This window comes from Sinocyclocheilus grahami, unplaced genomic scaffold (assembly GCF_001515645.1).
Source record: "Sinocyclocheilus grahami isolate Dianchi unplaced genomic scaffold, SAMN03320097.WGS_v1.1 scaffold67.1, whole genome shotgun sequence".
In the NCBI taxonomy this organism is placed as follows: Eukaryota; Metazoa; Chordata; class Actinopteri; order Cypriniformes; family Cyprinidae; genus Sinocyclocheilus; species Sinocyclocheilus grahami.
In genome coordinates, this window is record NW_015505246.1 from 2,260,315 (window position 1) to 2,286,713 (window position 26,399).

Here is a 26,399-nt window from a genome sequence, read left to right on the forward strand (position 1 = left end):
TGAGATTCCACGCTTTCATTCACGTTCATAGAGCCATCCTCTCATAAGCTCTCCATATGCACAGGCCTTTCATCCAGGACAGCACATTTATTATATAATGATGTTTCTCTGCCCTTCAAAAGTGGGCTTATAATGAAAGCACAGTTGCATTATCGTCTGAACTGATCAATAGATATCTTCACTGGAGTTTAAAGGTGTCTTTTTTTCAATCTTACAACTTTTTTTTTTGGTGTGTGGTATTTGGCGAAAGGCACAGTATTCATAAGTTGAAGAAAATGGCTTTGTGTTTTTTTTGAGCATCCCAAGCAGCCCAACACACCAACACTGGCTCAAATAAAGTCACTATTGTGAGATAATTTATATTTATTCTATCTATTTATATTTATTCTATTTATTTATTATAATATTTATTCTAAATAAAGCCACAATTGTGAGATATAAAGCCAAAATTATTATTTTTTTTAAATCATTCATTTATTAGGCAATTATTGGCATTTATATATTTATATAAATGCACATTTGGTAGACACTTTTATACAAAGCAACTAATATTGGATTGAAATTATGCATCTATAGTATACAAGATCATGCGTTCTCTGGAAATTAAACCCATGACCTAGGTGTTGTTAGTGCTATATGCTACTGTTTAAGTTATACTAAGAGTTACGCAGTGCTACTCTCTTTGTGAAACAGATGTCATATGTGAAATTCAGACGTGTCAGTCTGAACTGAAAAGAGGACACTAGAGATGAGCAATGTGCAGGCTTTCAGATTTACCCCAGGCCTGTGTCCAGAGGGCAAGAGCGAGAGAGTAAAGACAAGAATCCCCTAACATGATACAGATGGTGAAGAAGGAGAGCCAGGGCTGTGAGGGATATCACCGTTGATTGTGATCGGTACAAACTTTTGTACCGAACTAGGAAAATCTGAGATTCCACGCTTTCATTCACGTTCATAGAGCCATCCTCTCATAAGCTCTCCATATGCACAGGCCTTTCATCCAGGACAGCACATTTATTATATAATGATGTTTCTCTGCCCTTCAAAAGTGGGCTTATAATGAAAGCACAGTTGCATTATCGTCTGAACTGATCAATAGATATCTTCACTGGAGTTTAAAGGTGTCTTTTTTTCAATCTTACAACTTTTTTTTTTGGTGTGTGGTATTTGGCGAAAGGCACAGTATTCATAAGTTGAAGAAAATGGCTTTGTGTTTTTTTTGAGCATCCCAAGCAGCCCAACACACCAACACTGGCTCAAATAAAGTCACTATTGTGAGATAATTTATATTTATTCTATCTATTTATATTTATTCTATTTATTTATTATAATATTTATTCTAAATAAAGCCACAATTGTGAGATATAAAGCCAAAATTATTATTTTTTTTAAATCATTCATTTATTAGGCAAAAACAGGCTTCAATACTTGGCGATTATGAGAAATAAAATCACAGATTCATTCATTCGTTCGTTCATTTGGTAGTTCGTTCATTCATTCATTCATTCATTCATTTGTTTGTTCATTTATTTATTAGTCAGAAACATGCTTCCACAGTTTGCAATGATTTATTCTGTATCATTCATTCATTCATTCATTGGGTGAAAACAGACTTCCATAGTTTGCAATTATTTATTCAGTATCATTCATTCATTCATTAGGCAGAAACAGACTTCCATAATTTGCAATTATTTATTCAGAATCATTCATTAATTAATTAGGCAGAAACAAGCTTCCATAGTCTGCAATTATTTATTCAGTATCATTCATTCATTCATTAGGCAGAAACAGGCTTCCATAGTTTGCAATTATTTATTCAGTATCATTCATTCATTCATTAGGCAGAAACAGGCTTCCATAGTTAGCAATTCTGAGAAATAAAGTAACATTTAAATTAATTAATTAATTAATTCATTCATTCGTTCGTTCGTTCGTTCATTCGTTCCTTCCTTCCTTCCTTTACTTATTAGGCAGAAACAGGCTTCCATAGTAGACAATGCAGAAATGAGACACTTAATTTTTCAGTCATTTTTGCACTAGCACAATATATGTGTTTTGCTCCGACTTCTAACTTATCTTAGCCAATAAATTGTATGTATTGACAGAATGACTATAGACAGGTCTTTTGTAATATGACATGACATAATCTGCTGGCGGTGTGCTTTATTAGATAGTGAGTCATATTAGAATAAACTCTGCTCTGCTTTATAGCAGAGTGTCATGGGAGTGAGGGTGGACGCTGGGTGCAGCCTGGCTGCTGCTTCTGGAGCCCCACCTTTAATGAATGGCTGGGAGGAGGAATGAAAATGAGGCAAACAAGCTGCCTGCTTGCCTGGCTCTGGGCCCTGGCTCCTGCAGACAAGATGTGGGATAGTAGCAGGCGGCCAAAACTCAGCATGCCGTGCGTTGGGCACCTCACGAAATTGTAGGTGCGTGGAACTGTGATATATGGGAAAGTAGTGTGTGTAAGAGAGAAATTATGCATGGTTGTGTCCAGCATACTCCTCCATTATAATTTGCAGCAGCTGCACAGCCAAGTATACTGCTGGGCTGCTGACCCATTGGAACATGAACTCAAAGAGTGAAATGCTGCTGAGATTCCAACATTGTGCATATATTAAAGGTTAAAGAAATAGTTCATCAAAAATTTAAAATTTTTGATTTGATTCTAGTACTAAATGTACTAATACAACTAAAACTATAATAGTATGTCTGTGATACTGAAATCAATATAATGTAATTAAAGGGATAGTTCACCCAAAAAATTAAAATTTTGTTATTAATTACTCACCCTCATGTAGTTCCAAACCCATAAGAACTTCGTTCATCTTCGGAACACAAATTATTTTGCCCAAAAGAGAACAAAAAGGGACAGTGGGGAAGTAGCAGCGGGCAAGACGGTGAAATCAGCCAGGGACTGCATTCAGAGCCCACGCAGGTAGCCCGACTAAAGGGCCCAATTTGTTATAAATGACAGAGACTCATTGAGTAAGGACAGGATGTCGTCTGCTGGAGGCTACGTCCCTTTCTGTCTCTGCTGTCACCAGAGGCGAGGTCCCGTCTGCCTTTTGTTGACACAGTGATGGTTATAGGAGGGGGAGCTTTGGATATGTCGAAAGCAATTTTATGTGTGTCCAGGAAAGCCAGAAAACATTTACAACCAAATCTAGTTAGCGAGCATCCAGCAAAAAAAGCACATGCCAATGGGAACAAAAGACGTCTATTTTCACATGTAAATTACCCCTGATTAATTCCTTAATCTAGACATCTAGACATATCCTGTCTTCAGTTTGTCACACGTCATACCATGCCATGCTTTCACAGGCTTAACAAATCTGTTGAAGTCCAGGAATTTTTTATTTTATTTTATTTTATTATATAACTAGTTGAAGTAAATATCAAAAAATTAAAACCAAATGTCATTATTTGCTCTCATGTCATTCTAAACCTGTTTGTTGTTTTTTTACTGTCCAAAAATAAAATAAAATAAAATAAAATAACCTACAATATGTGATAACTTTGTCTGATAAACAGACTGTAATAACAAATTTTTACTGATATTTTTCTCTTCAGTACACCAGGACACAAAATCAAATCAAATTAAATCAAATCAAATCAAATATGGTACCTATGCCTCACGTTTGATGCCATGAGTGTTGATTATGAGACACACAAGAACCAGATATCAGATATTACTAACATCCTTATAAAATAACACAGAGGCCATATTTGATTTGAGGTGCTCTAGAACTGCAGCAAAAAGCAGTAAATAAAGAAATGCCAATCTTTTTCTTTTTGAAGACTTTTTTGAATATTATATTTCAGTTCATGCATTCCCTGGGAAATAAAACCCATGTCCATGGCATTGCAACTGCCGTGCTTTAACGATTGGACGAATGGAGTAAAGAGGATTAAAAAATTTCAAACAATATTATGTGACAGCATCATTATTAATGATCAAAAGCACTGTGACAAATCTGTATCATGTGACTGCAAGTGCATATTATAGTATAGTATTATTTGACATTGTTATTGCTGTTGAGGAGTCCCTCCATTCAGTTTAACTGTACGTCTAACCTTGTTTCAGAGAAAGCTTTTACATTATATCAGATACAATGGCATCATGTCCCATTCCCCATCTGTGCCTGTGTAACTCCTACTGAGACACTTGATGAACAGTTCTTATGCTTTATGATGTGACTACTGAGTTATACTTTAGACCTTCCCCTCTTCAGGCCATGAAACATAAAGCATTTCACCCCAGTCCAACCTCTCCCCATTAAAGAAACATACTGTTCCAAGTTCATATTTCAAAGCGCAGGTGGTGAAAGAAGCAACTTTAGTAGATATTCAGTCATGTCCGATACAAAGGCCAGAAGAATTAATTTATGTCATCTAAAATGTGTTGGAAAGAAAGCAAAAGCAGGAATCAGGATCACCATGACAACAAAGAAAACACGCACTTCCCAGAGCATAAGCGCCATGTAAGGGTGCATTCAAGTATGGAGACGTTCACAAAACCTTTAATGTCATACACTGGCGGATTTCTTTTGCGTTAGCAACCACGAACCGTGACTTCTACAAAAACTCAAAGAGCAAATGGATTAGAATACCATTAAAAAGATGACTGAATCAAACCCAGTGGATTGTGGAGATTATCAAGGCAAAGGAGATCAAAACGGAAACCATGCGGTGATTCGAAGAGCCTGAGAGTGGACTTTAATCTATACAACTTCTCTAATTTGAGGCTTTCCCAGTGGGAAATATATTTTTTTGTTTTTATCATTTTTGCATACCTCACCATTCACATTCATGGGCTCACATCTAATCAAATGTAACATTTATTAAAAACGAACTTAATGAAAAGTTTATAATTTAATAAGAAATATTTATTTTTCTTTCTAAAATCATACTAAAATTTCAAAATAAATGGAATCTGAATTAATATAATGACGCTTATGCAAGTTCTATGTGTTGTTTACAGTGGGTCATCACACATTTGAAGATCTGTGGGTGAACAAAACATGTTTTAACGTTTTTATGTGACGACTGTGGCTTAGAAATGATCAGTTGACAAACATCAGCTGATCATTTCTAAGCCATTTGTCCAAACATCCAATTAGTATTAAGCACATATACTAGAGACCAAACAATTTCTAAAACAACAGGAAAAAAGGGTTTTGTGAAGAACGCTCCTTCTAACGTCCCCGGCGCGAAACTTTAAGGAGTTTTTTGTGTCTAACATATCTTGGATGGTCACTGTGGAGATCCCTGCTATTTCTCATCACATGCCTCTCTCCCCGCCCCCTCCCGCCCACCATTCATGCTTTCCCTTCTTCCCTGCATAAAACAAAAGCGGGCAGCTGAAAGCGCTCTGAGGTAGGTAAATGTATTCAGTGACATCGGCCGGATGATTCTATTCTGTGCCGGCCCTGTAACATTTGTTTCCAGCCTTGTCTGAGGGCTGGGACACCGTGTTGGGCCTTTTGTCCCACGTGCTCTCCACACAGGGCCGCAGTTAATGGTGGCCTTGTCCAAGGCCACTGGAGCAGAAACTTTAGCCAGCCAGAGCAGGGAGGTTGAGCTATGAGGGGGGTTTTACGTAAGACTGAAAAAAAGTCTGCCGGGCCACCTCAGAGGTTGCCATGGGAAGACAGCGAGACAGCTCTCGGAAAACCCTCTCAAAGGAAGTGGTGCAGGGAAAGAAAGAACTCAGGGCAGCCCTCCCTTCTCTTTTCCTTTTTCTCCTGCATCCTGTGTTTTGCCTGTCTCCACATCTGGTCTATCTGGCATCTGAGGCTTTTTGCAAGATATCTAGATGAATTCTGTCTTTGGAATTCTAATGGAGATGGAGGCTATCTTTGATTGATTCACACTGTCTTTTCCTGTGAAACTCTTCTGCATTATTTGGGACAGGGGGCCCATAGGGTGCATGGAGTTGGCAGGCTCAGAACCAGGTGCGGTTGGAGAGGAGGAACGTGAAGGGGAAGGATGACCGTGTTGGGCCTGCTCGGCACCATTCTCCATAGTTGAGTGGAATCTTCAGAAGAGAGGCTCTCTTCTTTGTTGGCCTCTCATCTGGGCTTGGGTGGCTTGGCCACGCTGATCTCGCTCATGACCAGTGCTGAGCTCTTTTTCTTGCTTTGACTAATCTTCTGATAAAAAAAATGCTTGCTGGAAAGTGCCTTCAAACTTAAATTATGAAATCTCTTCAATTCTGTGTGAATTTCACATGACACTACTGCATATTTATTGAATTAAATACATAAACATAAAGAGAAGATTTTGAGATCTAAAGAAAGAAACCAAAAAATGTCTGTAGCAGTAATATCAAAGACTAGAAGTTCTACATAATAAAACAACATTATATGTACAAACTATCTACACTTTCATTGGGATATGAATGATTAATTATTAATTATGCACATTAAACCACTTTATGTGTGTGTGTGTGTGTGTGTGTGCGAGATCATAAATAGCAATAATATGTTTTAATAATTATATTAATGTAATATTTTATATAATTAATCCTTATCTCATATATTATACATTTTATTTATTTTTAAAGTACAAAACCACATAACATGAAAATATCACATAAATAAGCACACATAAAATACCAAATGACTATATAGCATTAATGTTTTAATAGTTATATTAATGTAATATTTTATTTAATTGATCCTTATCTCATATATTACACATTTTATTTATTTTATAAGTACAAAACCACATAACAAAAACATATCACATAAAATAATCACACATAAAATACCAAATGACTATATTCCATCAACAAACAAACAAACAAACAAACAAATAAACAAAACAAAAAACACGTCTTTTGGCCATTCAGAAAATGCAGGTTTTCCATTCAAAGAAGTTGTATGTTGGGAGTAAACACTTGTATTTTGTATTTAATTAATTAATTAATTAATTTAATGTCTAATTTTATGTTGTTATACAAATTTTAAGTCTTTATTAGAGGGATGTTCACAGTTTAAATATATCTCAGACCTGGTTTGTAAAATTTTTGGGAAAAAGTTTTAAACTTCTAAGTTTAGAAAATCTTTATTGACATGATGCTATTCACACATCAAGGGAACCGTTGTAAAAGGCCTAAACCAAACCGTCTATTTTTATACCCAAACATAATTCCTGCATCTGTGAAGGTTATAACTCTTGACGCTTATTAACTTACTGGGAGAGCTAAATAAGCTCAATTTAAGCATGTGAGTTTTTATCTTTTGTTATGGATCATACATGTTCCTCCAATAGTAGCCTACTCTAGGCCAACATGTGACATTGAATCCATAATGAAGTTATAATGAAAGAGGCTGGCTATTGGAAAATCCAAACCTATTTAACTCAAAGTGGTTTTGCTTACAATTATTCACTCGTGAAAATCTGCCAAAGAAATGCTCTTCATCTATCATGCTGTGTTTCCCGGGATCAAATTCTCACAAGACTTTAGTGAGGCTGGAATGGCAGTCTAGTGTGCCGTCAGTGAAGAATAGAGGAGCCCCAGTTAACATCACGGCTTTCCTTTTCATTTTACGGGATCCAAGACTGCGAGGGGGTTGCCGCGGAATCAAAAATGAACCCCTCTCTCTTTTTCGGTCTTTCTGTGTATTTGTCTCTCTCAAGCACACACACAGAATGCCATGAGAAGCTTCGGTATGGGGCACCTTTATTGGATAGGTATTGAGGGATTAGAGATTCTCAGTGGCCCACAGAATAGCACACACAGCATGGCCACTATGATTATGACACTTAGATACTCCAGAAATACAGAGAGAAAGAAGGGAGAGGGATGAGGGGTCTGCCAAGGAACCAACCACATGTTCTTCAAAGATGAAATGAGCCTGTAACCTAAAGCAAAGGAGAAGCCATTAAGGGGAATTTTGGAGCACATGCTGAGGGCAGCATTTCGGCCAACTATTTCAAAAACACAGCTTTAGATTCAGAGTGGCAATAATGATTAATAAAGAAGGGGACAATGCTGAATGGAAATAGATGTTGAAGCACAGCTTGATTTAATCTCCGGGACTACAGCGATGCATTTAGGAAATGGCTTACAGAGTCTGGGAGAACACATCAGCTCCATGGTATACCTCTCATTCCTTATTACAGTGTTTCCCAATCTTTTTTTGTCTTTGTATTTGGTACCCTCCCATCCCTGTCAGAAATATTCAAAAAGGAGTCCAAACATCCAATCACCAAACAAGAAATGTGTTCCCTTTTATTTAGCATTATATATATATATATGTACAAAAATTATATACAAACATTTGGGACCTGGATACTCACCCTATTTCAACTTTGTTTATTGAGAATTATCATAATTCAGAATCAATGACCTATTAACGGTGTTAGGAAGGTTACTTTGGAAATGTAATAGGTTACAGATTACAAGTTACCCTATTTAAAATGTATTAAGTAGTGTAACTATTTCAGGTACTTAGTAAAGTAATCTAACTGATTACTTTTTGATTACTTTTCTAAATTTCTAACAAATGTTTTCAACTGTTAATCATTTTGAAATATTTAAACCAGGCAGGGTTAACCTTACAGTAGGACTCAAGACTGATTACGGTCAGACTTTCGAAACCCTTCTTCACTTGAATTAAGACATTTCATTAAAAAATTATTTTTAAAGCACAGTCACAGCAAAATCAGACTTTAACACCTCTTTTTACTTTGAGATTGTTCTGAGATTAAATACAGATTTAAAATCATAACAAGAAATATTTTAATATGAAATCAAATCTTTTCATAGCTATGACAGGAAACACTGGCATCTAACAATGCTTTGGGGAAAAAAAGTTAATCTTAAAAAAATAAAGCATATACATAAATCCAAATAGGAAATAAAACAGTTATCATATAAGCATGTGACCTATTCTGTGTACTAAACTCAACATTGGTTTTATATTTTAGAGCAGTCAGTGCAATTTGGAAAAGAAATTGATCAAATCTGTATGTGTGTGGAAATATTTAGATGTAACCCCCTTTAACATATGTAACTGTAATTTAATTAAATTTTTTCTTAGTAATGAACAGATTACAGTTACATTTATTTTGTAATTAAATTCCGTAATTCCATTACATGTAACTTGTTACTCCCCAACACTGCCTATTAGATCAGTTTAAGAGCTGCAAGGATGAGAAGATAAAGAGTTGAAAACTGTAAGTATGATTTACGGTCAGAGCAGAGTAAAACAGAACATAAATCTATTTCATTACCAGCTCCGTGTCCGTCTGCAGGCTGGCACTGTGTCAAAATGTACACAGTCACAGGAAGTGACTTACAATGTAATATTTCATCTGAGACAGGGAGAAGGTCAGAGATAAACAGTTTTTTTTTAGGTACTCAGAGCAGCCATTGTGACAGGTGTTGATATGTGTGAAGACTCAAGAATGAAATGCATTATTATATGGTAAGGGGCATTTCCTCCTCTCAGCTGTCATGTTTCTCACTAATGTGTTCATTTTCTGGCCCATTTGTATGAATAGCAACAACATGTACTGTATTAATGGGAGGTTTGTTTTTGTTCATAGTTTCATTTGCTTTGTGGTGCCTGTAAGATGATCTGTTGAGATCCCACTTGATTTCACTGGTGAGAGTCACTTTGAGCGGTCAAGTCAAGTGCTTGTTGCTGTTGTTGTTGGAAGTTTTTGAGAGTAGGTGTAATTAAACTGCTTTTTTAATTTTTAAATTTCTATTTATGGTAATAATAATTATAATAGTAGTAGTAGTAGATCATTATTCCAAGTCAAGTGCTTGTTGCTGTTGTTGTTGGAAGTTTTTGAGAGTAGGTGTAATTAAACTGCTTTTTTTAATTTTTAAATTTCTATTTATGGTAATAATAATTATAATAGTAGTAGTAGTAGATCATTATTATTATTCTTTCTAAAGCACTGTTTAATAGCTGCATCCAGTGGCTGACTATGATACTCTAGGTCTGTGTAACGTAATACTGTAAATGGTTTTAAAATTGCAGCTGGAACCAGGTTATGAGGCAGGTGAACATTAGCAGCTGTATAAGGACTCTGCCCCCAAGGTTACATATTTTTTTGTCGGGCACAATCAAAGCGAATACCTGCCTCTGTGTAAAGAACCAAATAATTTATACTGTAAATCTGCCACTTTTTAAAAAAGGTCTTGTTTAAATTGTCTTGTTTACATTGTTGTTTACATTGTCTTTTAAATGCACTGAGTAGACCACACAGAATAAGGACCATGAGGGCATGGCAGATTTGACCTCTTGATGGTTTAGTTGCATATTAATTTACATAAATAGTGCCTCGAAAAATAATACACATTAGAAAACATGATAAAATCAATATGCACAGTAAGGTCCAAAAGCCTTAAAAAACTAGTGAAAATGCTTTTATTTATTTATTTATTTTTCTGCATTTTTTTGTTGTTGCATTTTTCATATTCAATACACTTTTTAAAATTGCAAGTTGTATTGCAGGCATAACGATTTGAGTGAAAAGATGAATTTAAATTATTATAATTTTTTAAGTGTTTGATGGGTCCTTCTTTGCTTTAATGACATGAACTCCACAAGTTTGAGTAAATCATGATATCCAGCATGACTTGATCCAAAGGGCATTTTGTGTATAAATGTAAGCAAAAACATCTAACTGCTTGTACAAAAGAGTTCACATAATCAAATTTTTCTAAATCCTAAATCATGGTCTAAGTATCCCAGAACGTTCTGAAAGTGCTCAAAGTTAGTCTAGTGCAAAACACAGGAAAACCGATGTACACATTTAGGCCACTAGAGGGTGGTCTTGGTTCTTAAAGTATGTATCTTTTCCAGGCCCATGGAAGTGAGTGTCACCAACTGCTGTTTGAGATTTGGTGAGAGGAGGGTCACTTGTTTTGTTAATCTTAGCCTGCAACACGGTCTTTGAAAACAAAACTTTCAGCATTTTCATTTCTGTCGTTGCATTGAATGATTTGCAGGAGTGACTGATATATGTGGACCTGTCTGTATTAAAGCACTGATAACTGAAGCAAAGACTTCAGTATTCATTGCATCATTGTACACTGAAACAAGCACCAGCGTGCTATGACTTTGTATGCATTCAGTCAGCACCTCTTATGCAACCACTCGCTTTGAGTGACTCTAAAGTTATCCAGACGTCAACCATTTCTACAAGTGACTTTAAACTCTTTCATTAACTGCAATTCCAGCTCTTAGCACTGTCATAGTTTCCCTCCACAACATTCATACAGTATTTGCTGTGTGGATTACTATGCTGGAAGTCTGTGGGACAGCCAAGCAAACCTGTTAATGTCAAAGGCACACCCAGCTGAGATCTAATGAGATGAGAGCTGCAGGTCCCGGTGCTGCTGTTGACTCAGATGTTCTGGGTAAACAGGACTCCGGGAGTTCCACTAGAATGGGCCACAGACCCAGTGGATTAGGATAATGCTAACCCGTGAGGAGGCGGAGATCCAAGGTTGCTTTTGACAGAGCATGATGGATTAGAGTGCTGGTTTGGGGGCGGGTGGAGAAGGGACGGTAGATGCAGGGGTTCTCTTAGAAAAAGGCAGGAGCAGGGAGCTTGGCCAGGCCAGGATCAGAGTCTTGTTGACAGGGGATAATCCCGTTTGTCACGTCACTCCAGGGCACAGGTCTGGGCCACGCTGTAGGGATCAGGGCAGTTATGTAGGAATGCGCTCTGGGCCACACGTTCCACCAGAGACTTACAGGGTGGGACAGTCCATATGTTTTTCCTGTTTGTAAGCTTCACAAAGTCCAAGAATTTGAGCTGCATCAACAAGGACTTTGCAAATCTTTAAAATGGATAGTTGATCATCACCATATCCAGAGGATACCTTGTCTTTTGACAGCCCCAATCCTCATTCACCTTCATCATATTATGTTCTTCAAATTGAAAAACAGAAACGCATAAAGATGCACCATAATGAGAGTAGATCATTTCATTTTTGGGTGAACTGTGCCTTTAACACATGCCATCTTGCAGATTCTAAAAGTTACTGGGAACAAACTGATGCAACAATCTCCCAGACTACTGCCCAAACTTCTCAAACGAAACCAAAGAGTTTTCTTAATACAGCCATTACGATCAATCAGAGATCACTGCTCAAGGTAAACTCAAATAAAGCATCAGTCACTCAGACTCCAAAAGGAATCTTGAGGTTTGAGGGGGAATATGAATCAGAGAGGAGGAGGTGACATCATTAGGCCCTTTGCCTAGTCTGTTCTACTCAATGCTCTTGCGTGTGACATGTGGCACGGAGGTTTCGGATTTGGCGGTGGTGCCGGTCGTCACTTCACCTCCTCCCATTTTTCCACAAGACTCGTGTGTCACGCGTGGGCGCCCCCGTCACATCTCTCACTTCGTCTGGCCTGACACTGGCTACCGAGCCTCGCTTTTTGGGAAGCGCCTACATAACACCACTGTCTGCTGCGCCAAGACGAACTGCCTCCGTGGCCAGACGGAGCCTCTGGCAGAAAATAAAATACATTTAAAGAAACCCATCAACTCTCGTCCTGCTTTTTCTATTGGAAAAATCTTGGAATCATTTACTGTCAGATTTGTATATCAGCAGAATCATTACATGTCATGTAATTATACAGGAGTGGGATTTGAGGATAGACCAATGCTTAGGAAAATGTAGTAGCCTAAATTACCCGAAGCCTCTTAGCAAGCGGTGCGTGCTAGTCACATATACCACACACTATGGTGCACATCACCTTGCTAGCAGCTCTGTAATTGCTTGCTTGTGGGGCAGCTGTAATTTGGACCTGCATTCAAAAGCTCTGTTGTGTTGACAGTAGGGTGACCATATTTTAGTTTTCAATAAAGAGGACAGTGGGGGAATGATGCAAACAGGTTTAGTTGTTGTGTTTGAGGGGGGTTAAAGTAGCCCCCAAAGTAGCGCAATGACCATATCCCATATCAAAACTCAAAATATGTAATTTCCATAAGTAAAATACATATTTTACAGTCACCAGATTGATTTTAAACAGCTAAAAGTCTTCCTACCAGCGGCCATCCTTCATAAAACTTAACATCTACCACAGTTTTTTCATAGGTAGAATGCAAAATGTTTCAATACAAGCATTTCAGTTAAATGTAATTTATGCAATATTTCAAACCTTTAACCCAGGGAGAAAATCAACCCACCACAACAGTTTAAAATCAGCCCAATCCCGTGGAAAAAAAATGCAGATTTGGCAACCCTGCATCCAACACGAGCTGTATCCAAAGCGATTTAAATACATACAAATTATATTCAGTATTAGAATGTTTGCAGGAGCAGCCAGTAATGGTCAGAAATTGTGAGTGGGATTAAGAAAACAGTCCCGTGCAGGGCTTTAATACAAAAATGCACACAATGAATGGCGACTGTAGAAAGCAAAGGCTGAATCCCGGACATTTTGGGCAATTTAGAAATTTTGGCATTTTTTTAGGTTCAAAAAGAGGACATGTCCAGGGAAAAGAGGACGTATGGTCACCCTAGTTGACAGGCCATTTGCAGCAAGATTTAAAGCCCCTTAATTTTTCTTCACCTAATCATACATGCTTATGACACTCGTCTCATGAAAAACAATGAGGACTCTGGTGTTTAAGGGCAGTTGTCAGGAGTCTGATGCACATAAAGATTTGTATGGGCAGGAAATTCAACTCTTAGATTTGAAGTTTGGTTAATTGATGGAAATTCACTGGACATCTAGTGTGCCACACTTCACTGCATATACAGTGGGTACGGAAAGTATTCAGACCCCCTTAAATTGTCTTGTGCATGTCAATTTTTTTTAACATGGGGTTATAGTACCTCACAAAGATGGAGATAAGAGTTATTTGTTATCCAAAGGTGTGAGATCTTTATCTGTTTGGTGGCCTGGGTGCAAGTTATATTTATGCATTTGTCATTTACACATTGCCCAAACCAACTTAAAGTTGCAAATGTTTATCAGTATGCAAGTCTCATGGGAATAAAACCTTGTCACTGGTGTTACTGGTGCTATGCTCTACTAGTTGAGTACAGAAATGTTGCAGTTGACTTCTATGGCAGTGCGATCTCACATGAAACATCACTATAGTACACTGTGCACCTTCTAAACATAGCAAATTACTTTAATTATCCCTAGGGCAAAATTGCACCACATTGTAAGTCCATTCGTCCCTGTGATGGACTGATCCTTCTTTTAGGTCAGGGGTGTCCAGTCCTGCTCCTGAAGGGCCACTGTCCTCCAGAGTTTAACTCCAACCCAAATTAAACACCCCTGAATCAGCTAATCAAGGTCTTAACAGGCATACAAGAAACTTCCAGGCAGGTGTGTTGAGGCAAGTTGAAGCTAAAAGGTGCAGGAAAGTGGCCCTTCAGGAATGAGTTTGGACACCCCTGTTCTAGTTTGCTAGGATAGGTTCTAGCATTAGGAGAAGTGGTTTGAAAAATATATTGATGGAGTTATGACCAAAATTGGGTCTCTTAGACTGTAATACACATGTTTGATTCATCTATTTTTTCTCAGTTTCAGTGTTTGCATAGCTATGGCACTTTACCTCTAAATGTTTCTGGGAGGCAGTCCTTTATTCTTTTCTAGGTGGCAGCTTCCAATCTATCCATTTCCAGATAAGATCATACATAGATATTATTAATGTTGCTTTCACAATACTGAATTTATGTAATGGCCACTCTGAGTTAGCAAGCTCATGGCATATAGCACATCATAACTCAAAGTGATGGGCCAGCTGGTAAAAAACAGTTTAGGTGGTGAATGGACAAAATCATGAGATTGTGTTGTCAGTGATTTAAGTATTTCAACATTTTTCTTCCTAACAATCAGTGTCTTTGGATGAAAAGGGCTTTGACGCTTATTTGCAAAAGCAGATTCAACATCTGTCCTGAAGTTTTTGTTATGCTCAGGGTATTGTACTTCTTTTGGGGATTCTACCCCAAAAACAATGACAGGAATTTTTGCATTGAACATTTGTGTATCCCACTCAATATGCAGGTGTGTGTAGGCGTTAGACCCCCAGGATTCGCCTAATCAGCAGAGTGGGTTTGGTCCTAGAGAAGAGGGGAGGGGACCCTGAAAGTGTGGGGACAATGACCCCCATCCCATCTCTCTCCGTGGGTGTGGGTGGGAGGCAGTTATGCGTCATTCAGCCCCCACTGAGTGCTCTCAAGCCGCCCCCGCATTCTGGAGATGCCTACCTGCCCAGGCTCCCTCCTCTCTCCATCTGTTCAGTTTGGGGAAGCAAATGCAAGAGGAGAAAAAGATGTGCCTGGATACCAAGTAAAAGATATTTTAAAAATAGCAAGAATAGCAAGATAACTATCAAGACAACATTAAACTTAACAAGAAATGCTTTATCATTAACTATCTTAACTTACACTCTGGGTGTTAATTCATAATACCACAGCAAAATTTGGAAACAACGATTATCAGAAATGACCCAGTACTGCACACTACCCAAGATAGCATATACTCCTCTGTAAAGCTGTTAAACTGCTTTACACCCAGAGTGGGAGAGATGGGAGGAGGTAACGGTTCATTTCAACACCCTAAACTGTGTCAGTTGACTCAGAGCTTAGACATGGGAAAGGCCTCTGTCTGATGATATGCAGCCGTGCTCTAGCAAGCTGCGGTACCCGTCCCATAATCTCAAGGGTCTGAAAGGAGGGAGATGGCTGCGGTTGTGGGGGAGCTATCTACAGCTGCTGCACTGCCATTTATTTTGTTAACGCAAACCCAAATAATTCCTGTCAGGATCTTCTCCAGAGTGTCTTGACTCAGCCCTTTTTAAGTTTGCAATGGGAAGTATGAATTGCAAAAGTTTGAGTAACTATTGAAACAGCTGCATTTCTAGTAGGAATGAGTGCAAAAATCATGAAGGGACTGCCCATTGTCATCTGTATTGTTTCATCATTTTGCCCCATTGCATTTCAAGAAATCCTCGTCTTTTTGTTATAACATGCCAGTCCAGATTATTGGTTTGCATTGCAGATGAGACAAGTTTATAAGAAGAAATTATTATGTGTTCTACAGTTTGGTAGACACTTTTACCCAAGAGAATTTACTATGCGTAGTATACATCTTTTTGTTATTTAGTGGATTACTTTTGGTATCAAACACCACTGTGAGCGCTTTGCTCTAAATTGAGCTACAGGATTACCGTGCTGCTTTTCTTGGGTATTTCAATGAATGGATGAGTGTATGAAAATTAGTGTATTTGTATGAAGACTATAATCAGGAATGCTAATGATTTACCCAAATTAGCTCTCTACTATTTACAGGTGTGTAAGTAGGCTGTGAAGATACAACCAGCCCAGCCACAGGTTGTTTAATCACAATCTCTTGATCTGTATTATGGGGTAATTGCATGCATAGACACCCATGTAAGTTTTGAGGCATTTGAGGAACTTTTATTGACAGCAGCACCATCGTTCTTCTATTTCAACCTGGCAATTACTCACTACTTTTGGTGAACTCCCATCCTTGGAACTACACTCATCTGTTGAGGGTTATAAAGTGGGCAGATGAGACTTCTTTTGGTTTTTTACTCTGCTGATGGCAACACTTCAATCAGTCTTGAAAATGTCTCACATTGTTGCTCAGAAATGCTAGTTTGTTTCTTTTACCTCTAATCTTACACTGATTACACTTCACAAGTCAGCAATGTACTGTATATGGTCATATGAAAATATTAAATTATCTTTTAATGGTTAAGGGTTCTAATTGCAGAAAAACATAATGATCTTAAAATGTATTTTTCTTGCAATTTTATTGTCTTTTCAAATGAGATAATTTTTGATTATTAGCATTTATTTTACATATATAGCATATTATTAGCATGTAAACACACACAAAGGCAAATCATTGTATTTGTATATCATTATTTCAATAAATTCATTAAATAATACATAAAAGAATAGGTAATACTTCCCTTAAAGGGATAGTTCACTCAACAATTAAAATTCTGACATTAATTATTCACCCTCATTTAATTCCAAACCCGTAAGACCTTTGCTCATCTTTGGACCACAAATTAAGATAATTTTGGATGAAACCTGAGAGCTTTCTGATCCTGCATAGACAGCAAGGGACTACCACGTTCAAGGCCCAGAAAGGTACTAAGGACATTGTTAAAACTGTCCCATTTCATTATCTCTCTTTTCTTTGCTTATTTTTTTACATTTTAATGTACTACTCATCCAACCAGACTCGAATAGATTAGAATAGAATGGATTTATTCATCCTCTGTCCCTCTTGCCACACAGATCAGCTGCACCAAGCAGAGGCATCACTCACTCCTACTGCCGATCTCATCAGAAGAGCGCACTCATGGATAGACTTTCCTGGGTAGCAGCACAAAAGGGTACACATGTCACTAACCTCTTGCCACAAAGCAGGTGCCGCTATCAGAGGTCTACTGGGAGGGACAGCTGTCCATCACAGTGTGATAAACACTTACACAATGGCCATGTCAGCTACATTCATTCACAGGTATCTACAGATTCAGTAACGGGACAGTTGGTATGCCACATCTATTTCAATAATAGTCTAATGGAGTAAGCCGTAAATGCTAAAAGGCATTTTGTTGCATTTTGAGTTACTTTAAGCATATGCATTTGACGTTCACTTGGAAAAACATTGCAAGTGGCATGACTTTTTTTTTCCTTCTGGAGGGGCAGGCAGGTCAGATGCCCACATTAGTATTTGTCCCTCCCTCTCTTTGGTTTTGTTTGGAGAGTTGCCCACAGCTACCTGTAGCGTCCCTCTACACCTCATGCTGGGGAACTGTATACTCTCATCTCCACCCTAAATGAATATCCAGCCCCTTGGAAAGTCCCCTAATTTCACCCAGCCCTGTCTTTTTTGACTTCCCTGTCATTTGGTTTTCGACAGCATGTGGGCTATCCTGACAGTTTGAGTTTAGCTCAGCTGCTTAGATGGGGTCTTCTTGGACATTAGAGGACATGTGTCCACATCCAGGCAAGCCCTTACATGTCTAACCTCTCATCTGGAGGTATCCTGCAAAGGAAATGTGGTGTGGAATAATTATAAAGTGTTTATTCACTGAGATTTTTCATAATCACATTCATATTTCTTGCATGCATAGAACCTATTGATCGTGCCACCAAAATAGTTCTGAAGTTTGGGGTGGCATTACACATCATGCTGTTTCCCATTTTCACATCAACACATATTTCGCTTGGTGCTTGTAAGGAATTTTACGGTATTTTCACTTCTACATGCTTTTGATTAATAAATCCACCCTGACATTGACTATTAAGATGTAGCAAACATGTGGCATTAGCTATAAATGTCTTATCAAAATTATATAATTTAATTTGTATTGAAAACATACTAGTTTTTAAGAAGTTTTAAGCCCCCGGAGGGCTACTGGAACAGGAAATCTGTCAGTGGCTGTCTTTTATTTGCTTGCTTGGCAGCATTCTCATAACTTCCATGTGAACATTAGACTTCTTCATGCCCACTTCTAAAAACACTTTGATAAATGATATGGACAGCTATATATATTGCGGCTTTGTTGTAAAATGTCTCAATATGACTTTATTAATTTGTGTCGCTGTGGGAATACCTTTCGTTTGAAATCGGACCGCTATATTCAGTCAGCGGTAAACGGTAAATCCGTTTCCCTCTGAAATGGTAAATTGTATAACTATATCTAATTCAATAGATGTGTTGTTTTTCATGACCACATTAGAAGTATTACAAGTCAGTACTGTTTTTTCCTTTCTCTTTTCCTACTCCCAGAGCATATAGGCATTTCTGTGTTTGTCTTCAATGGTATTCTTTAATAATTAATTAACCCTCTGGGACTGTTCGTTTAGGGGTCACACTTGGCTCCTTCATGGTTAAAAGTGACCGAAGCCTTGAAATGTAACTTTTTTTTTTCAGGAAAATCAGTGTTATGCATTTTTGTTTCATAATATTTTTTTATTATTTTTTAGAATTTTGAGGGGATTTTATGATACACAAGCTCATGTTGGGTTTCCATGTTTTTGGGGATGGATAGACAACATGACTTTTATACTGTACAAACTGTATTTTCTATTCCCTTACCCTAACCCTACCCCAAAACCTACCCCTCACAGAAAATTACTGTCTGTTTTAGATTTTCAAAAAACTTTATTCTGTTATTTATAATCTATTTTCCTCATGGGGACCAAAAAATTGGTCAATTTTGTATTACTTATACTAGGGATGCTCCGATCAGGATTTTTGCAGCCGATACTGAGTACTGATTTCTTGTCATGGTGATTGGTCGATACTGATGCTAATTCTGATGCTTCAAGCTTTATATAGACGGTTTCATCTGGCACACGCACCTGGCCCAAAGGTAACTTCCGGTCTGTGTTTGTTCATCAGTCTGGTTATGGCGCCGGCTACAAACACAGTTAAAGTTAAGGTGATGAGTAGACTGAAGTTGGGCTCAGGTGTTTGTGCTGTGGGATGTGATTCCCATACATTTATTTATTTGTGGCGCTTGCCACAATATCAAAACTGACCGATTTTCTAAAAGGCTTCGTTGAATAAACATGAGCATGTACTGCACGTAAAAAAATTTAAACAAGGCCCGGGTGTTTTTATATCACTGTATTTCTGAAGGAAGACTATCTTTTGAAAGTTTTCGATTTCATTTTCATTTCATCTTGCATGTTATATGCCTGATAAAGCAGTGTTTGTGAGCTCAGCGCTGCTTTTTGTACAGCCGTTACTGGGGAAACCTGTTTCTCCCACTTTAAAGCACCTCCTGCTGGCAGAGAATGAATTAGCATTTTCAGTAAGTCTGTCTGATTTACGCAGCAAACATATTTTGCTTTTCCTACATCCACGAGTGCTGCGGATAATCCGCGGGTCGCCCTTGGTCCATTCGCGATCTCGTTCAGGGGGGCGCCACGGGGCCCGGTGCGACCGCACCAGTTGCACCCCCCTAAGGTCGGCCCTGGTTACCTCTTACAGTTCCGACGAGGTTTTGTTCCATCATCCACACTGACAACTCACAAAAGACTATTTTTAGCCAAGCAACGCGGAGAGCCGCTTCAGAAACGTGCCGCGGCTGGCCGGTATAAACACGAGCATTAGAGCGGCCGCGATCAGCTCGGGTTCCCGTGGAGCCGTGACGACGCGCCGTAGACATGTGCAGTGAAGCGCAGATCAGCTCTAACGTCACTGAATCTGCTGTTAAAAATGAACCATCCATTCATCATATCTTCATGCAAAACATACATGACAAATAACAAATTTTTAATTGTTTCTCGAAACGTCATAGCATTTCCACATCAGCGATGATATGACTGTGGCGCCAAATCATTTATGTCTCCACGCATCATGTACGTTGTCATGCGTTGACGTCATCAAATTGTGATCGGTTCGTGAGATCGGCCAAGTGTAGTGAGTACCGATCAAGTCATAAAATGTGATTAATGGCCGATACCGATCTCAGGCCAATCGATCGAAGCATCCCTAACTTATACTATTAATAATGTAAATAACAGTCATTAAGAAGTACCGTATGTGTGTCTGTAGAAAATATAAAGTAAATTAGATAAGAAATATTCAAAACATTTAATTTATTTTATATACTTTTCTGAACTGTGTTGTAAAAAAATTTATTTGTGTGTATACATGACTCCCTCCGTTAAGTACATTCAATGAGAATTTCAGTTGTATAAAAATGTTCCATAACCAACAGTATAGAAGTAGTCCAAATCCATTGGAAAACACTAACTTGACCAATTTGCACAGTTTCATCCCTTTATTATATTACAAAGGAAATTAAGCAAAACTGTCTAAACCACTGCAGAGTAGTGCACTGTATATTCAGTTGCCACAATAAAAGCAATAGAGATAATACATTTTAAATTTGAAGACCATTATGCTGTTATGCTGCATTAAATCAATCACCTAAAAATCCATCATCTCTAATAGAGCTGAACAGGTCCCTGCTGTTAAACTGTGCTCCTTGCGTGATCTTGCACATATCTTTGAGTTTTTAAATGGGATACCTGTGTCAGTCAGCCCGCTTCTCTCCCCTGAACCAGGGAGACTGTACAACACTCGCCTCATTGAATACCTTCCCCTGTTCAACTCACTTTTGGAAAAACAACAGTGTCTTGTAGTCTCCTTCCGTTCAGGCATTCCCACCTGCAGTCCGCGTGGCACACAAGTGTGAAATATCAGTACGCAGAGGCTGGGTCTCTTGTACAGGGCAGCTGTTTATCTAATACCACCCATGGGTCATGGGAAAAGGTGGGTGTAATATGATGGACATGTGCTACATCCTGTCTGGAGCTGCTGAGTCTTGGCATATGTTCCAGTCGGGACAGTGAGAGGCAGTGGGGTCGGGTTAGCATGTGTGTGTGTTGTGACAGCTGGAACATGGCCTCATGCCCTGTGTGTGCTGGAAGATACATGACAGACATTACAGATAGTCTGGATGAAAGTACAAGTCAGAGGACAGTTCTGAAGGAATGACACAGCGCTTTGTTGTGCTCTTAAAGTGGAAAACAAACCAGAGAATGAAATAACTATAGGCATGTCAAGGCCGCTTCATAAGCTTTATGTTAAAGGGGTCATATGATGCAATTTCAAGTTTTCCTTTATCTTTGGAGTGTTACAAGCTGTTCATGCATAGATAAGATCCCTAAGGTTGCAAAGACTAAAGTCTCAAACCCAAAGAGATGTTCTTTATAAAAGTTAAGACTCGTTCACGCCCTCCTAAAACACCTCGTTTAAACACGCCCCCAACTGTCTAAGTCACTGTGTGGGAAGATTTGCATAACACCGCCCAAATGTTCACGCAAAGAAAGAATGCGTAACTTTGATTCTCGCTGTAGTATTGTTGCCGCCGCTGCCATGTCGTGGAGACGCTGTGTTTCGTTGTGAAAGTGAAACTACTTTGTTTGGCCTTCCAAAAGAGGACACAACTAGAAATCAGTGGTTAAGTTAAATTTACAACACTGTTCCAGAACAGATCAACCCAAATATTCAGATGTGTGCAGCACATTTTACGGAGGGCTGTTTCCTGAACCTGGGAAAGTAGCCTAAAATGCCGTCTGTGCACAAAGGCTGTTTCTATAATGTGGGGCAATTCCAACTTTGCAAAGGCAGTCTGGGGCTTCTGACTCACAGCCTGTAAGTGCGTTTTCATATTTAAAGAATTTGCCACTGGTGATTCAAATGCGAGTTTTGAGCAGTGTAGAGTAGCGCTTGTTGTTTGTCGTTTCTCTGATCACAAACGCAGACATGGTTTTTTGTTTACGTGGCGCGATGCGATGCGATGCGCAACGCAACGCGTAAAGAGACAGTATAAGTCATTATAATCAGTAATTATGTCCCCACTGGATGCAACAAATGCCTCTTTGTAATGGGTTTTATTGGTTTTGTCTCATCAAACACGGCATCACAGTATGGTAAGGGGCGTAACATTTCCGTCACACGCTTGAGGTATTCGGCCAATCACAATGCACTGGATAGCTGGCAAATCAGCGTACACCTCCCTTTTCAGAACGATGAGCTTTGTAAAAATCGACGCATTACAGAAAGGCGGGGCATAGAGGAGCAACAATACAGTATGTGGAAAATAATGTTTTTGAACCTTAAACTGCATAAACACATTGCATTACTCCAAATACACAAAATAATGTTCTTTTTAGCAACATCATATGACCTTTTTAAGGTGCAGTGTTTCATTTGTACACCCCTAGTGGCATTAAACAAGACTGCAAAAATAATGCCTGTTTCCAAATATACGGTTTATGATTACAAGGTATTATTTAGTAGTTATTATCAGCAATTTAACATTAATAGTAAAACGTTGTTGCAATAAAAATGAAATTGAAGCAAGGCCCTTTATGATTCACAAATCACAAATATATTATTGTTATCTTTCACCAGTTACTGTAATTCAGAGGAGGGGCTTGATAACTTATTCTTATACTGATTGTTCGAGCAAACTAGTTTCACAAAGAGCCCTAAAACATTTTTCAAGAAAGAGTAATAGTTGTTTTCACACACTGCAGTTCAGTCAATGTGAGAATGATGACTGGCTCATTTATGATGGGTTGATTGCATGGGAAAGAGAGAGAGACATGTTAAAAGCTTTCCTGCTCTATAATTAATGCCCAAGTGAATTGTGATTGACCCTGCAATAACCATCTAAATGCACTGGTGCATTTCAAGTGGGATCTAGTCTTTTGATATAAATCCATCCTGAGACTCTACTTTAATGAGATGAATAAGACTGGAGAATGCAACTCAGTTATAAAACTAGAAAAATACGGATTACCATAGAGAACTGAACTCACTAAACTATTCATGGTGAATTAGTAAATAATACCTCTTCTGCTACCTGGGATCAGGACTACTCTAAGCTAATATGAAACTGCCTTTGAAGGATCCAAATTAATTAAGCCATTTTGCGCTTCCTCTAATTAGGCCCTTAGACTCTAAAAGCAGGCCATTGGAATAAAGCGTTTCATTATGCTCATTACCAAGTCTAGGTGTTGTGGAAGTTAATTGTCAAACTTTCCATGAAACTTCTACATCATAATAATACATGCCTTTAAGCAACTTACAATAGAGCTTTCAAGTTTACCCTTAAATTCTGTCCTCATTTATTCACCCTCATGCCATTCCAAACCTGTATGACTTTCTTCCTTCTTTCACACATGCAAAAAAATATATTTTGAAGAATGTTGGTGACTAAACAGTTTCCGTTCCCATTGACTTCCATTGTATGGACAAAAAAATACAATGGAAGTCAGTAGGAACCAAATTCTTAAAAATAACTTATTTTGTGTTCACAGGTTTGGAACAACATGAGTAAGTGATGACAAAATTGTAGTTTTTGGGTCCCATTAACTTGAAATGGTGATTAATCAATCATAAACCAGCCTCAACTTTGTTAATTGCATCATAACGAATATTTTAGCACTTAAAGGCTAACGACTACCAGTCATAAATCTAAATCCTAGACATGGAGAATCAGTGTCTAGCGGTTAGGGGTCAAATGTCAGGTTTAACTTTATGATTTAGAACAGAGGTTTTAATGATACGTGTTGGCGCAAAATGAGGATGGAGAGTCTCAGGAAGGCACCATGTGCTCTGCAACCACCGTACCCTCAAATAAGTCAGACTAATCGGGTTAACATATCAACAAATCTCTCATCAGGGGCCCACGCCTGACACCAGCAGAAAGAGAAGCCTGTTGACGACTAATTTCCAGCAGCGGGATATTACCAAGGAGGATACCATCGTCCCACAGTGCAGGTCAGTCAACTCAGGACCCATGCTGCCTTTCTACATCCTTTGACCAGAACAGGCTCCATATCTGGTGAGGGGGGCTATTATTTCCTACAACACACAATAGAAAAGGATACAATGCCGGCAGTTTATCACGCAAATGCCAATAAATTTCAGGGCCAGCCCACGGCCAATTAGCTGAAAGGGTGAGGAGCTTTCCAGACCCGTCTCCCTGGTCCGGTGCAGACAAACAGTCCACCCACACACGCTGGCAGCTGCTGGGGCTTTTCAGCAAGCTAAGAAACATCGCTGCGCCTTTGATTCAGCCTTGAATAGGTTGCACAATTCAAAACTGTGACTCACTAAGTTCCTATCTATTTAATGTATTAATATTCATGCAAAATAATATAAAACACAACTGTCTCGGTTGCTAAGATTGCTCACAAAGACGCCGTCAATCTTATTTTCGGCGACACACGCAGCTAAAATGACTCATTAGAGTCTCATGAATGGTGTGAGCAATGGCAAAGGATTTGGAAATGACTTTTTGATGTGAGATAATTTAAAAAAGGTTTGCTTTGTAGTTCGCATGTAGTTTTGACATCTACATCCAGCATAAAAAATGTAAGAAGAAGCCCATCTGTTCATAATCGCTTAACAAGAACAAAAGGGCAAAGAAAATATGCCAATCGCCTTCTTCCAATAAGCAAAAATGCCATGGATTCACTTAACTGGTTTGGCATTAGATAAACTACTGTCAGAGGGACGAGTGACAAAGCTATTTCTTAATTTTGCCTTTGGAGAGATGGTCACCACAACTAACAAACATCAAAGATCAACTGAAGGCCTCAAGCTTTTAGCACGCACATGCGAGAACAATCCACAAAGGCCATCCAAAAATGTCTGCCATATTTCATCCACCAGACCAAGAAAACAGCAACTTTAGGCATGCAAACTTCAAGAAGAACGTCATGATGCAGGTTGGCAATAGCGCATTGTGCACTTGGAACAAGGAGAACGGCATATGACAAAGGCCTTGCTGTTTGAGTTTGATGCCCAGCGGGTGTGTTGTAGTGTGGTACGGCCTGTAATCTGAACAGCCATTAATCACTTCACTAGCCATCCCAGACCACATTTGTCATGAGCATTGCTTGTGTCCGACCAGGCCAGTGACCCATGAACTGGTCAGGAAGCCTCGGCCAATGGGAGGAGATGGTCAGCGCAGTGGCCGTGGCATGCGGGCTACCTGCTGCTCTGGATGAATGCGATTGGACACAGCTTTCAGGATGATGGAGAGCTGTAGATTTGCTACGCTGACCGTTCCTGTGGTCAACCCACTGACCAAAGCATGGCAAAAAGAGATGGTTTTGTACTAAACTATTGATGCTCTTTTGTTTTTTTTCATGGTCCACATTGCCGTTTCATTTTTTGGAGATTGTGTAGAGGGATTTTCTAACCTTAAAGGCCACAGGGATCACATCTTTTGTATTTGAACACACATGTCCTTTTTTGACAGTTCCTGCTGCACCAGATCAGAAGCATCTGTGGACAACAACAATAAAATAGTAAAGAAAGAGGAGAGTATTCTGGATTTTTCATCAACATTAAAAATATCTATTAGGTGTGAAGTTGGGGAGGAAAAGTCTCCAAAGCTCAGTTGTCAACAGAATTGAACAAATCTCCTCTCACAGTAGGATAGATAAAGACAATCCATCTGTGCTTTATTTGTCCACTCTGCTTAATGGTCGATTCTGTTGTGCTCCTCACTTGTGAGCTGCAGTGTTGAGTGTTGTTAAAAGCTTTTACAGGTTGGCAGCATAATTACTAACTTACTCTGTTTGTGAATAGCCCAACAGGAACCTGGCACCATACAGTTCACTCCCTACCTCTTAGCCCTGAGGTGTGTGTATGTCATCATTGCAGGTGTTTCCCTCCAAACCAACCTGAAGAACCCCTGCCATGGCATCACAATCACACACTATGTGGTCAACACAGGAAATGCAAATGCAAACACCTGAGTGAATACCTCAGGGAACATTTCTTTTAAGGATTAACAATCATGAAGTAATGTTCTGCTTGTTTGTTTAAACCAGCATCGTGATTGTGTACATTTTATTTCGTATAGTT